Source organism: Hyperolius riggenbachi, chromosome 1 (genome assembly GCF_040937935.1).
Source record: "Hyperolius riggenbachi isolate aHypRig1 chromosome 1, aHypRig1.pri, whole genome shotgun sequence".
NCBI classification, from domain to species: domain Eukaryota; kingdom Metazoa; phylum Chordata; class Amphibia; order Anura; family Hyperoliidae; genus Hyperolius; species Hyperolius riggenbachi.
In genome coordinates this window covers 532,846,716-532,861,411 of record NC_090646.1, presented here as the reverse complement: position 1 = coordinate 532,861,411, position 14,696 = coordinate 532,846,716, and the positions used below count along the sequence as shown (strand labels likewise).

The following is a 14,696-nucleotide window of genomic DNA, read 5'->3' as shown; positions in this document are numbered from 1 at the left end:
GCGAATTCTGCGGCTCTTTTGTGCGTTTTTTCACCGCTGAAAAAACGCACCTCAACAACGCTACAGTGGAAACAGGCCCATCCACTTGCATTACATGTGCGAATCCGCATGCGTTGGACGCATGCGGATTCGCGATAGTGGAAACGAGCCCTAAAGAAAAAGATCTCCCAGCATGTTCCTAAAATAACAGCCACCACTGCCTTAAAGTGAACCTGAGGTGAGAGTGATATGGAGGCTGCCATATTTATTTCCTCTGCCTCTAATACTTTTAGCCATAGACCCTGAACAAGCATGCAGCAGATCAGGTGCTTCTGATATTATTGTCAGATCTGACCAGATTAGCTGCATGCTTCTTTCTGGTGTGATCCAGACACTACTGCAGCCAAATAGATTAGCAGGGCTGCCAGGTAACTGGTATTGTTTAAAAGGAAATACTGTAAATATGGCAGCCTCCATATCCCTCTCACCTCAGATTCACTTTAACCCTTTTAAACCATTAATGTTTTTACACACAGGTAACTTCTGCCATCTTTTAGCAGACATATTTTTTACCCTGTTTGTATCCCGTGAAGGTTTGCTGCATCATTTGTTCTCTTGGACACCCTGCAAGATTTGTTGTTCAGGCAGGCGATCAGGTAAGGTGTTCTGAGCTCAGGCTGTGCTTACATATGCAGCTAGAGGGCAGTAAACAGTAAACTGGAATCAGGAAATTTGAGCGCCTGGGGCTAATGGACTATTTGGCGGCCCCATAGGCGGCTAATGCAAAATATCAGCTATTGGGCACCAAAGAAGCAATTTGGGCACCCGATAAATAGAGGGCGCTGGGCCCGTCCAACCGAAACTTTTCATTTTGAGAATTAGTGTTTTGAAAAATATTGTTTTGAAATTCATTTTGACAATTATAATTTCGTAAATTATCATTTTTAAATGTATTATCGCTTTTTGTATAAACATTATTTGCAGCATAGAAAGGGGGTTTTAGGGCTAGGCATCAGGAAGGGGGGTCTTAGGGTTAGGGACCACCGGGTGGGGGGGGGGTCTTAGGTTTAGCCAGGGTGAGTTTTAGGGTTACGCACAGCCAGGGGTGGTCTTAAGTTTAGGCACCACCACAGAGGTCTTAGGATTAGGTACCACCAGGGGGGTTCTTAGGGTTAGGCACCACCAGAGTAGGATTAGGTTTAGTTGTAGTAAAATATCGATAATATTTACCAATGCTTTTGTATACTCATTACGACTGTAAATATATTTTCGTTTTCTTTCTTATAGATTATATGTTGTCCTTTTTAGTTATTATTCTTAGATAAAGATGAAGAAACAATAAAAGTGTTATAGACAATATCTTACAATTTTAGCTATACCCTGCACCCTTATTTCCTGGCACCCTTATTTGATGTATTCCAGTAAACTGCAGCATTTCACTACCCTCTTTAATCACAAATTGTAAAAGGCTATGTGCCACATACAGGTCAGATGACCACGCCGTCCATGCCGACCTGATACAGCCCTGTATGCCGGTTTTGGAGCTTCGCTGTGCATGCACTGAATGCAGCGCTTGACAGCGCGGTTTTGAGCCCTGAGCTTCTGCCACTTCATCTAGCGTTCAATGGAGAAAATCTGAAGGGGCGACCTGTATCGTGGTTTGGTGAGACACATCTGATTCATAGCGCACAGTTGCACATCCTCACAGGTGCACTCCTGTTTGTGTTTGATAAGTACCATCTGCTGTATATGACTGTACACCATGTGCGTGTGACTGGATGCTAGAAGTCTTGCGATTGGGGACCTCGCTAATGTTACGCAAGTGGTTGCGGCGTGTGATGCAATACACACAAACGCAGAGGAACTAGTGTAATCCCAGCCTGGTCATGGCTTTAGCAGCTCTTTATAGGTGACTTGATAACATGGAGTGCAACTTGTTATTGGATTGATTACCGGATATAGCGCTGGTTTCCTTCACCAGTACTTGCTCTAAAGAAGATTCAACACAGTGTTGTTGCTGGATGTAATCCATGTGGAACATTGTCTGCCAGTGGCGTAGCTTAGGAGCTGTGGGCCCTGATGCAAGTTTTACATTGGGGCCCCCCAAGCACTCTATACATAAGAATTGATACGGCGCACCAAAACCTGCCAATGTCAACTACAGTGTCAGAGGTGCAAGAAGGGGATGGGGTGCAGTTTGTTAATGATTACCACTATTCAAAGTATCTACATAAGTCATTATTGTGAGCACAGGATCAATAGAGAGCTAATACTGAAGTTCAGGGAGGGCCCTACGGGGCCCCTCTGGCCCAAGGGCCCCGATGCGGTCGCAACCTCTGCACCCCCTATTGCTACGCCCCTGTTGTCTGCTATAGTTTAGCACAGTGAGATATATCCATGTAGGCAGATAGCTGTAGGTCAGTGTGTGTATGGCATGCAGTGTGGGCTGACCTTGATGTTTTTAATGTATTGACAGATCAGTCAACATCTTTATCGGATGTTTGCTACAGTATGCACTTTATTCTTCTATAATGCCTCGTAAAAGTCAACGCACAATGCTTTCATTGGACCTACATCATGCTTATTTTGTTCTTACCCCCCTCATTCTCCCTTTTTCATACATACAGGTCAGGTGGTCAGGTTGCAGCACTGTTGAGGATGTTTACAGTTTCAGTAACATACAGTGTTTGGGTCGCAGCAAATGTCCTCAATGCTACAAACACAGCTGTGGAGGAATGGTTATGATACCCTTTTAGATACTATAAGCAGTTTTCTAGGTATTTGTTTTATCGCAAATGTGAACTTAGCCCTAAATAGGCTGAAGCAAGCAAATCAGGAGCAGAGAGAAAGTTCCTGGCATAGCTCCACTATTACGCCGCAGGACACACAGGTCTAGCCCTATAAACTGAAGTTACTGCATCAGAAGATCCAATGATACAGAAGAAGAGCAGATACACCCCCTACAGAGGAGACCAGGTTTCAGGATTTCTGGGATCTGGTGAGAGTTCCCATTACATGAAGGTGAGGTAGCTGCAGTATTGACCATAGAGCAGGAGTGGTCAGTGACAGTAGGTGTCATTATTTTAAAAAGCACTTGTTTAATATTTTCCAGTTTTTATAGCACAGCTGCAGTGTAAGGATTTAAAAAAAAAACAACATTAACAAAATAAATCCAAACTGTGACTAATGGTTACAAAAGTACCCGTATTACTGTCTGCAGTTTCTCTAATTTAGCCACTGGCATTTTCAAAACTCTCACATCAATCAAGTCACTTAAAAAAGAGCAAAACCAGTTTATATGGTGAAGCGTGCACTTAGATCCGGACTACTTTCATCCAGCCCCATCCTGCTAATGCACAACATCTGCTATTTCAAAAGTTGACTTTCAGGTTTGGTAATTGGGCTGGAAGTGTCACTCTTATAACAGGACATTGATATATTGCCTATATTTTATTTTCAAGTAACTTTAGTAGTTGCACATGCTGCTGCATATGAATGGAATATATATTTTTAACTGTACAGGAAGTATAAGAATGCCCGGCTTCCATTCACACTACCAGTAGGCTCTGTGAGCACTGAGCACTGTGAAGAGGATTTGGCCACACACATTCGGCCGACTTCCTTTCATGCTGCCGGGACCCATGAGTTTGAACTATGATTCTTTGGCCATGGCATATGCAGCAGTAAGTGCTGAAGAGGGGGCACAGAAAAGGGCATTGAACATTTCAAGCGCCACAGTAAAGGGGAGGGAAATACACTCGGACGATCCAGGGGCACAAGGGGGTCAGTGAGGCTACTAGATCAGAGAGTGTGCATAGGGGCAAAAGTGGGGACACTAGTAATTACAGGGAAAGGATACATTTGGGACAAAAGAGGGTAAGAGTGCGAACACTCGATTGGGAGGAGCCACTGCTGGGATACTTGAGTGTAGGAACTTTATATGGCACAATAGCAGAGAGGGGACCATAGTTAAAGTTGAGACATTAAACATAGGGAAGAGGGCAGAGTACTTGGTTAAGACAAAAAAGGGCCACAATGGGGACACTGGGAGGGAAAGCACATAGCTGTGAAACTAGCAAGGAGAGGCATCACAGAAGGGACAGAAGTGGGGAACATGACTAGGACTTAAAACAGCAGCAGTGGTGCCGCTAACGAAAGGAGAGGGGGCACATTGGAGACACAGTAAAGGGGAGGGGATGACAAAGGAAACTCTTAATACATGAGAGGGGGTCAAAGTGGTGGTGCTAGCCACAGGATAAGGACCAGAGTGGGAACACTAGGAGGATGGGGTGGCGGGTTGGCCATAGTGGTGGTACAAACTACAGGGAGAGGGATACTAGGAGGATACCAATTTATAAGGAAGGGGCACTGGGTCAGACACTAACTATAAGAGGTGGTCAAAGAGGAACACTATAGGAAATAACCTATAGTGGGCGTAAAGAGCATCAGAGTAACCAAGCAGCGTGGGGTTACCTAAAACCACTAGTTAAAGGGCATAACTTCTTAGGGAAGATTCTCAAAACCAATAGGCAGAGCCGGGACAAGGTCCTCCAGCACCCAAGGCTGAGACACCAAAGTGCGCCCCTCCATCCCTCCTACCCCAGCCGTTACACACTGATTGCTATTAGACTAAGAGGCATCCCACAGCCCCCAACCCCCTCAACACCTTAATCTCTAGTTATCTGGCTTGTAATCACTTCCATGTATCTCCTTTTCTTATTTCTTTCTGCTTCAAACACAATTAGGAATGCCAGCTGAATGAATTGTGTGCCCCCTCCTACACTGCGCCCTGAGGCTGGAGCCTCTCCAGCCTATGCCTCGGCCCAGCCCTGCCAATAGGAAGGTCCCGCCAGCCAGCAGCGGATCGGCATGTGTCCCAGTAGGTAACGTGTGAGAAACGTCTTTTTTTTACAGTAAATAGGTAGGGAGTCAAAAGTGACTCTCTTTACCTATTTAAAATACAAGCATCTGGGATTTCCTTAGTAAAGGAGCCTCCCAGATGCCTAAAGAAGCTGGCAGCACATAGGCGATTGAGACTTTTCATCTGCTCTGAGCAGCTGAAAAGTTCTTGCCTATGTTTGATGGGAAGCATCGCTTCCTGGTGGGTGATATTTACAACTGCATGGTGGAAAAGAACTTGTTCTTTATCGGCCAGCTGGGTGCTAAATAGAATTGAATTAGTCAATTGTCCCGTCGCCTAATCTTAGAAACTGGCAAATTTGTGTTTTGCACAGGTCTCATGGTATGCCGCATCAGAGTCCTTTTGTGCTGCAAAAATCATAAACGTTTTTTATAAAAGTCAAAATTTAACCCAGCCCACACACTACTGTAAGGGGTCAGGTGAAGTCTTGACCTTAATAAAAACATGAATATTTCAAAAACTATAAAAGATAGAACAATGTTTTTGCAGCAAGTGTTTTGGCACTAACCAACCATACCAGTTTCATGTCAAAACAGTACTAACCAAAAATGATGGATTTTTTTTATGTACAGTATGTAATGGTGTAGGGCACACGTGACAAACACATGTATAAAACGTAAGGCTCGCAGGCCGAATGCGGCCCTCCTTGCCCTTTTATGTGACCCCCGAGAGCCTCAAATGGGCATCATTGTAAGCAGTAAAAGAACAGTAGAACACTGCCTTCCCATCCAGAGGATGACAGTGTTTCTGATTGAAACATTGTCAGTTTAAACCTGGTTGTAGAAACAACCCATGGGACAGCCCTGCAAAATTAGCATGGGGGCCTCTCCTTGGATCCAAATACACACAACTCTACACACCTTTCCCACTGGCACCCTTTCCTCACATAGCAGAGTAGCGCAGGAGAGCAGTGCAATATTTACCTTCTCCAGCACTGGGTCATGTCTCCTCTGTTCTCCCAAGCAGCTGCACGCTCTGTGCTGCATACCTCCAGATCCTGATCACATGACATGCATTCACAGCCAGGGGTGAGCAGGATAGAACATGGGTCTGTCAAGGAGATTAGAGGAGACCCAAAGCAGCACTGGAGCAATTAAATGTTAAACTGCTCCACTGTGCTGCAGAAGGGGAAGGAGTGGGGATCCAGGCTCTCCAAGGTCACTATAGTTACGCCACTTTATTTGAGGCTGTTCAATTATTTTACATTTTAATAAACAATTTGGCCCACTACGATGCTTTAGCTTTTGGCCCCTTATGTGATTGACACTCCTGGTGAAGGGGCATGCTGCCTGTCTATATGACTTCCTTACTACATGCAGTAGCCTCTTTTCCCTGCACATGCTGAATTTCAGTTCTTGAGTCATCCCAGGAAGCACAGGAATTTAAGTGAGGATTGGTACATTTCTTATCAACCATCATTTTTATTTACACATCTGTCAATCTATGGCCATCTTAACCTGCACTGTAGGTCTGTCAGCCAAGTCTCTTTATTTTGGCCAACACAGAGTCTTTTTCCTCCACCACTTAGTATAAATCATCCTTGCAGAAGGAAACATCAGCACATTCCTGAAAGATGGATACAATCCTAAAGTAGCAGTTCCAGCAAAGTTCCAGCATTGTTAACTAGAGTCAGCAAAACCTACCTTAACAAATGAAGGAAATGTGAATGTTAGAAATGATGGGGAGAGACGAACATTATCTGTCTCCCCTCGCACAATGGCAAGAAGCTGGGAAGTCAACAAGCATTGTTTCCCTCTATGAAACGTCAGCTCCCTGAGGGTTCATTTACTAGAGCTACTGGTACCAAGTGTTAAAATCCTTGGCTGAGCGCCGGCAGGCTTGGAACAGCGACAATGTAATCCCAGCTTTAATTCTGCATTTCTTATAAGTGACCCTGTCTTCAAGTGACCCTTTTTTAAGTGTTCAGTTTTGTAATACTAATCCTCTGGGGGCTGCACAAAGACACATGTACTTGTAAAGGTGCAACCTATCCTTCTGCATTAAGTGTCTAAACCACCAGGCAGACTTGTTAGCTTTATCTAAACTGAAATCTTGGTGACTAGCAAATTTAATGAATGAACTTTATCTCATTGAAGGCTTTTTGAAAAATAATGACTTCCGAGTTTACAAAAATACAGAATAACGAAACCTTCATCACAATGACCATTGTTCTTTAATCTTTTATTAAATAACATGAGCAGAAAGTACATGTATCAACACTTATGTCACTAAACATAGTAAGCAGATCTTAATCTATACAGGGTTGTGTATAGTTCAAATCCAATCACAATAAAGATGTCTATTGGAAGGGGGAGGAAAAGAACTGGTAAGCAAGGAGTAGACACTGCAGGCACCACTATTTTCAGGGACCAGTTCTATTATCTGGTCCCTTAAAGTGAACCTCCGGACTAAAAATCTACTCAGCAGAACTGAAAAGGGTTGATGTTTCTTTAAAAGTTTCACAGCATCAGAACGTTGTTTTTCTTACCAAAGCATCATTTTTAGCTGCATTTTTAGCTACGCTCCACCCATCAAAGAAAAAAAGCCCGAGCTTTTTTTCCCTGATGCTGTTCAGAGAATGCTGGGATTTCCTATGTTGTTATTCCTCTTTAAGGACCGGTACCCCTTTTTGCATTCTGCTGCTTGTGATCACTGTGATTGGCTCACAGTAATCACCTGGTAAGGAGCCAATGAAATGGGCTCCTTACCGACAGAAAGAAGAATCAGAGGCCGCAGCAAGCAACGATTGACTCGGGCCTGCAGAAAATCGCTGGTGTAGTGTCTATGCTACATCAGAGATGGAGAGCTGCAAGTGCAGCATAGATTGTAATGCGCATGGTCTAGACTAGTTGAATAACAACAGCAAACAAGCACATGGTTATACTCCTTACCCTGCCCACTGGAAGTTGCTGCATCATGCGTCATATCATCTCTTCCTCCTCCCCCCACAGCAACAGTACACATCACTCAGCTGTAGCCAAGGGGCGTGTCTGTGTGGGCTGTTGCCCTGAATTAGTGACCTAGGGATTGAGTCTTGGTCCCTGTGGGTGTCAGTAATAGTGCATATGAATGCACCTCAACTGACCAGTTTTATGACAATATGACAAATTGTATGGTAGGGAACATCTAGGCATCAGTGACTATTATCGGTATCACAGTTATCTTAGAGAAATGGACACCAGCTCAGTTAATGTAGTCGAGAACCTTGTAGAAAGCTTAGGTACAAAGACTAAAAGTTTCCTTATGGTACCCTACAGGAAACATGGTATGTCCCTCAGTTTGTCATATTCAGAAGAGTCCAGTTGGTGACAGATGACAACAGGCATAATAGCAGAAAGAGTCAATACAAATTATCAAGAATTCAGAGAGAAGCAAAGCAAAGGATAGACCAGGAGACAGTCAAAGCCAGGATTTGTGCAGACTGGTCAGGGTCAATACACAAGCCAAGGTTGCCAACAGAGGATCAGCATGCAGATTCAAGAGGGGTTAATGACTGCACTGCATACAGTATTGCAGCCATTTACTCCTCCTGTCCCTTAAGTGCAGCCAATACCTCCTCCAGGGCCCCAAGTGCAGCAATTATTCATTCCCCTTCCTGCAGCCCAGTATTTCCCCCCTGCCCCTTTCCTTTGTATTTGTTGTGGCCAGAACTTTCAGACATATGTTTTCTTGGCATTGCCTTTATCAATAAAGTGTCACTTACCACTGGTTATATTGCTGCAACTGGGAATGTCACTAATAGTGCACACATCAGTGTACTCAGTGTTACACGTGACCCCTATACTTTTATTTAGTGAGTCAGACCTATATTTCTAGACTTACAGTATTATAGTATATATACATACTTACAGTATATATAGTATAGTCGAGTATATACAGTAATTAGCAGCTTTATTAATTAATCATGAGTTTGCAATTTATGGTTCCGGTTGGACCTGAATTTGCATATTAGTCAAATTATCCAATCCTTGATATTCATAAGCAAAGAAAATAAGCTGCCTAAGGCTCAACACACACCATACAATCTTGGTTGTTCAATCTTACCACTTTGATGTAGTATAAGAGCTTATCCAATCAATCATTCAAGGTATTTTCAATCTGTTGGCCCTTATACTACATAGATTTGGTAAATCTGTGCAACCAAGATTGTATGGTGTGTGTTGAGCTAAAGACTGATGCTGATAAATAGATTACAACAAGTAATAAATCAAGTCTCCAAAGTTTAAGAAGTATATAAATTCTTCATAAACTGGATGTAACCTCCATCAGCAGTACAAGATAACACAAAACAATGCACCTGTACAGTGTAGGCTCTGCAATGTCGCCCAATCCCCACCAGGCAACATTCATCGTACAAATTCTTTGATAGAGGAAGAGGTTGGAAGAAATACAAGCTGAGCATCAAAAACACTCCTATCATTTTGATCAGGAAAAAAAAACAAGTTCACAAGGAATCTGTGACTAGTCAGCAAGAAAAAAAAATCCTACAGATTAAGGTGGCAACAGTTATTAAACAGATGCAAATGAAATCAACTGTAAGAAGACAAAGATGGTCCGCAACTTGTCCACTTGTTAATGTGACTTTATTAAGGACGTATCCAGCAACACAAAGCCAAACAAGTGGACAAGTTGCAGACCATCTTTGTCGTCTTACAGTCTCTTTTGGAATCAAGCATCCATGATCCAGCACTGTCCGGTACTGGGGGTTTAACGGCATCACTACCCTATCCTATCTGGATCAACTGATATGACTGCCTTTGTAGAGGTAGAAAGAAATATTTTCTCTATTTTGCGAGGCAAAAATAGCCACAAATGCTGGGGGTGTTCCTTATCTTCCTCTGCAACAACTTGCATTAAAAAGATAGAGGGAGGAGCGCTCCGTAGTGTATTAAAACTTTTAATAGAGATCACGCAAAATATAAAAACACTTACTAGAAAATGGTGACAAACGAGCATATCTTGGGAAAAAAAACCCAATCAAATGATCTTGGATGGCAGCCTGTTCCTCCTCTGTGGCCAGCAGTAGGGATGGTCCTAGATGGTAATAGACCGTGGGTGCCCTTCCTATAGTCAATGTGTGCAGCAACTTCGCGACGTGTTTCGGCGTATCCACGCCTTTGTCAAGAGCTTGACAAAGGCGTGGATACGCCGAAACGCATAAATTACTTTTGTCCTATGTTGCTGTCATTTATAGTAGGTAGTAGAAATCTGACAGAACCGACAGGTTTTGGACCAGCCCATCTCCTCATTGGGGGTTCACAGGGATTTCTTTATTTTCAAAAAGCACTTAGTGGATGGCAGTTGCTCAGGTTAACTGCCCAAAAAAAGTGTACGGTGAGCAGGGAGGCTGGTCAGCAAAGTTGTATAAATCTTTTTTAAAGAGTGTCTTTATAAAGAATAAAGGCCATGCTGAGCATCACCTATGGAGAAACCGATAATGTCCGATTTCTAACTACTTACTGTAAATGCCAACAATACAGGAGAGAAGTAATTTATGACTCATTTTACTCAGGAAGAAACATACTTCTTATTGTGTATGCGTTTTACATTTTAAGATTTTCGTGACAGTTCCTCTTTAAGTCTGGTTACGACTGCTTTAAAGTAGCCATATATGTGTTCCAATGTTTTGCCACATTTAGCAATTTGAGAGCTGCATTTTAAAAACAAGAAATCCAACTTACAAAGTTGCAAAGCCTGTCATGATTGTTCTTTGCTATAGGCCAGGTATGTCAAACCGGTCCTACGAGGGCCGAGACCCTCACACATTTTTGACACAGCTCAAATGAATTGATAGGTCTGAATCAGGAAAGGTGTGGTCCATCAGGTAGAACACATTCCTCTCTGTCTCAGTCCATCCTAAACACTGGCATGGATCTGGCCCTCCAGGTCTGGAGTTCGACACAGGTGCTATAGGCAATGCTTAGATCTGTTTGATGGCATTTGTCATGTGTAAATTTAATTTACAGTCACCCTGAAGTGACATGCAGCATGCTGAGATAAATACTTATCCTACCTAGGGCTTGCCTGTTTTCACTTTTTTGCTATTGTTGTTAGTCACGGCAGAGTTTCTTTATCATTATAATAAAAGTATGTATTCTTATTTCTCTCTTCAATATCTGCTAACAGGTCATAAATGGATTGTTTGACTGGTCCTTTTCCACCAGCCGTGTTTGTGATCGTGTTTTTGGATTGCTGCGATTCTCTGCAATTTGCCGATCACAAGAGCATGTTAATTGCAATGCCCCTTTTCCGCCGCTGCACTTTGTTTTCTGCTATCACATTTTCTTTGCAATTGTGATTAGCCTGTATTAGCTTTTTCAATACTCCCTGCAAATCACTGCTAAAAACGTGCTCAGTTTTAGGGAGAAAATTTTCGGATGAAAAGGGCGCTTAAGCTAAATACTCACCGACCGACGGAGTAAGAGGGATCCGGCAACATCCCCCTGACAACGTGTTCCATGATCCATCCTGCGGCCGGCAGGTATGCATGGTGTCATGACGTTACACGACGGACGCAAAGGGGAGGTCAAGCATTCACAGGTACTTTGCGGGGAGTCATTGGGGATCTTAAAAGATCTGCGGTAATGATCGTTAACACTGCACGCCGCTAAATGTTCTTCAAGTGATCGCACGCTTGTACCCACGTCGTGAAATCCGGGAAATGCTCACTCGTCACTCAAAAATAGCCAGTTGACAAAAAAATTGGTGGGAAAAGCGTGTAGTGGGTACAGGTCTTTAGAAGCACTTTTGGCAGCAGAGAGGGAGGAAAGAGAGGGGAGAAAAGTTTGATAGGTCATTACTTGTGTTTAGGACCTCCACAACCACAAACAGCCAGAGTGGATGCCAGTGAGCATCTCCTCTATAAACCTATGGCTGCCAGAAAAATCCTTATCATAAATACATATGGCAATCTCATCATGCTAATTTCACTAAGAGACTCACTTTATAAGACTTCATAAACACTTTTAAAGTCAGGCAGGTGTCTAGCTAAGAAATTACAGGATGTAAGAGATTTGCTGACCTTTGATCACAGTCGCACTCGCACCCACTGTATTCAAGTATGTATATTTAGGAACATTGTGAGGTGGCATGCAAGATAGGGGAGACTGTCAATGCCACAGTGATTTATCAACAGACAGTATGTGCGATAGCCTGGTTACTTGCTCAGCATTAGCACTACCATATTATTGTGTGTTAGACTCTTTTTTGTACCATGACAGCCTGCTATTGCCATATTCATAATAATTCGAGTACAGTTGTGTGCTATTTTGTATTTTTTTTTTGTATAATTGAACGCATTCATTACCTTTTTGGGCATTATTTATACTTTTTGTACACCCAGTCATGTTGATGACTATAATTAGGCTCTGAACACCTATCATTCAGATGCAGCCTGTTTTGGGAAGCACTGCCCCCTCTCCCTGCTGTCTAAAAAACATGTTGATTACTTGGTACCAATTTTAACAGGTTTACGTTGCTCTTTCAACAGGTTTTGTTTTCTAGCACCAGAGTATACAGCTTTTTCAGCCCTTTGGTGCCCCATTCCAACTCTGCTGCCATGAACTGTATAAAACAATAACATTTGCCAGTTTCAACATTTGACGTGTTGTTTTTCAAGTAAGTATAGCGTTTAATTATTTGGAAATCATTGCGTCTTGTGTTTAATTATTACACAGCATCCTACCATTTTTCATGAGCCTGCCTTGAGTCCATCTACAAGCTGAGTAAAGAACTCAGGAAGTCATAGCCATCAACAAGTGATTCATCACACTTTTGCTTTAAGAAGTCTAACCAGCAACAAGTACATTGTTCCACTTTAATTTGACTCGCCAGCACTGAAAATGAAAATAACTTGCATCCTGGAAAGTACAAAGAAACACCCCAACTTAAAAACACATCAAATCTGCAAACATATCTCTATCTACAATTAACTAAAAACAGAGCGATAAGTTGCACTGCTGCTAAAATACAGGAAACCACAGTGCTGAAATCATCCAAAATGGGTATATACTGCAGCAGACTTATGGTGGCCATACTTCAGGCGACTTGGCATCCGATCAACCATCCAATTCGATTATTGTAATCAAATTAAATGAAAAACGGTGCCGCCAAGTGCATGCTTGACCGACAAAGAGTCAAATTTCGGGGCGAAAATTGGTCGCATTGTCAATCTCACATGCAGCAAGATTTAAGGCCGAAGTTGGTTGGTCAGGTGTGCGGCAGTACAGTGGCCAGTTTCGGAATAAGCGATGAAGCGATGAAACCCCCGTCGCCGCAATGTATAAATGTGCCCCCCATGTGTGCACTTATATATTACCTGTCCTGTGTCAGCCTCCGCGTGGTGTCAGTTCATCTCACTGGGTTCTAACAGCCGTATACACGCTAGCAGCTCATAGCGTCTGCCAATCAGGACACTCTTCCACTCTATGCTGTGCTCTCCTCTGTATGCAAGAGTGGCCGTTCTGCACAGGCACCACTAGGGTTTGTGCCTGCGCAGTAGCACAGAGCTGCTTGTGCACCAGTGGCTCCTTGCTACTGTGCAGGTTCGGGGTGTACTTTGCGCCTGTGCACTATGGTCACTCTGATACACAGAGTGGAGCACGGCCATTAATGGCAAATATTTTCAGAGGGTTGCAGCGGAAAAATGGAGTTACCATCCAGAGGCATCCACCTACTGAAGTAATTATCTTACTTTTTTTCTTACTTTAGGTACCCTTTAAAGGATACCACAACTGACATGTGGCATAATGAGATAGACATGGGTATGTACAGTGCCTAGCACACAAATAACTATGCTGTGTTCATTTTTTTCTTTCTTTGCCTGAAAGAGGTAAATATCAGGTATGTAAGTGGCTGACTCAGTCCTGACTCAGACAGGAAGTGACTACAGTGTGACCTTCACTGATAAGAAATTCCAACTATAAAACACTTTCCTAGAAGAAAATGGCTTCTGAGAGCAAGAAAGAGATAAAAAAGGGGGAAATTCTTATCAGTGAGGGTCACACTGTAGTCACTTCCTGTCTGAGTCAGGACTGAGTCAGCCACTTACATACCTGATATTTACCTCTTTCAGGCAGAGAAAGAAAAAAAGGAACACAGCATAGTTATTTGTGTGCTAGGCACTGTACATACCCATGTCTATCTCATTATGCCACATGTCAGTTGTGGTATCCTTTAATAGGCAACAAAGAAATACACAGACTCCAGCACTCTCCAAGCGAATCTTCTTTTAGGGCTGGTTCAGACGGGCGTTTTTGTGGCGTTTAACGCAGCGTTTCAGACGCAGCGTTTTCTGGGATCTACTGCCATCCCATGCAAGTGAATGGGAGCGTTTAGAGCTGGCTTTTGCAGGCTTTCATGAAAGCCTGGCAGTAGATCCCAGCGTTGCGTCTAGTCTCAAAAGCAACATGCTGCTTTCAGAGGCAGTAAACGCGAGGAAACAATAGCAGAGACCAGAACTGCTAGCCCTGAACGCTTTTCAAAAGCTAGCTTTTAAACGCTGGCGTTTAAACGCTGGCGTTTGAACGCTGGCGTTTGAACGCAATGCCAAGCAAAAGCTCAGCAGACGCCCGTGTGAACCAGCCCTAATTCAGGCCATGAAGCACAGGTACAAATAATGTCCCTACAGTCTACAGCTGTTTCACGTGCACAGGTACCCTTTATATTTGATTTGACTTTTCTTCAACATTTCTAATACTTTTTTCTTCCTAGGTGTTACAAAATAATTGTGTAGAGAAGATAAGAAAGCATCTCCCAGGGGAAAACCTAGAAGAAAATGTACCTGAATCAGGGCCCA

General features: G+C 43.1%; 1 protein-coding gene across 2 annotated transcripts in view; it reads right to left on the bottom strand.

The window, feature by feature from the left end:
• The window catches only part of AIFM3 (AIF family member 3), a 108,638-nt gene that overhangs the window by 71,663 nt on the left and 22,279 nt on the right, over nucleotides 1-14,696 (bottom strand). Inside the window, exon 1 of one of the 2 annotated variants that reach the window (XM_068271645.1) lies at nucleotides 7,792-7,841. The exons of the other annotated variant lie outside the window; for it this stretch is intronic. The gene's annotated coding sequence lies outside the window, so the exon portion shown is untranslated. Of the gene's footprint in view, nucleotides 1-7,791; nucleotides 7,842-14,696 lie in introns of those variants that run through there. 2 annotated transcript variants of the gene reach the window in all.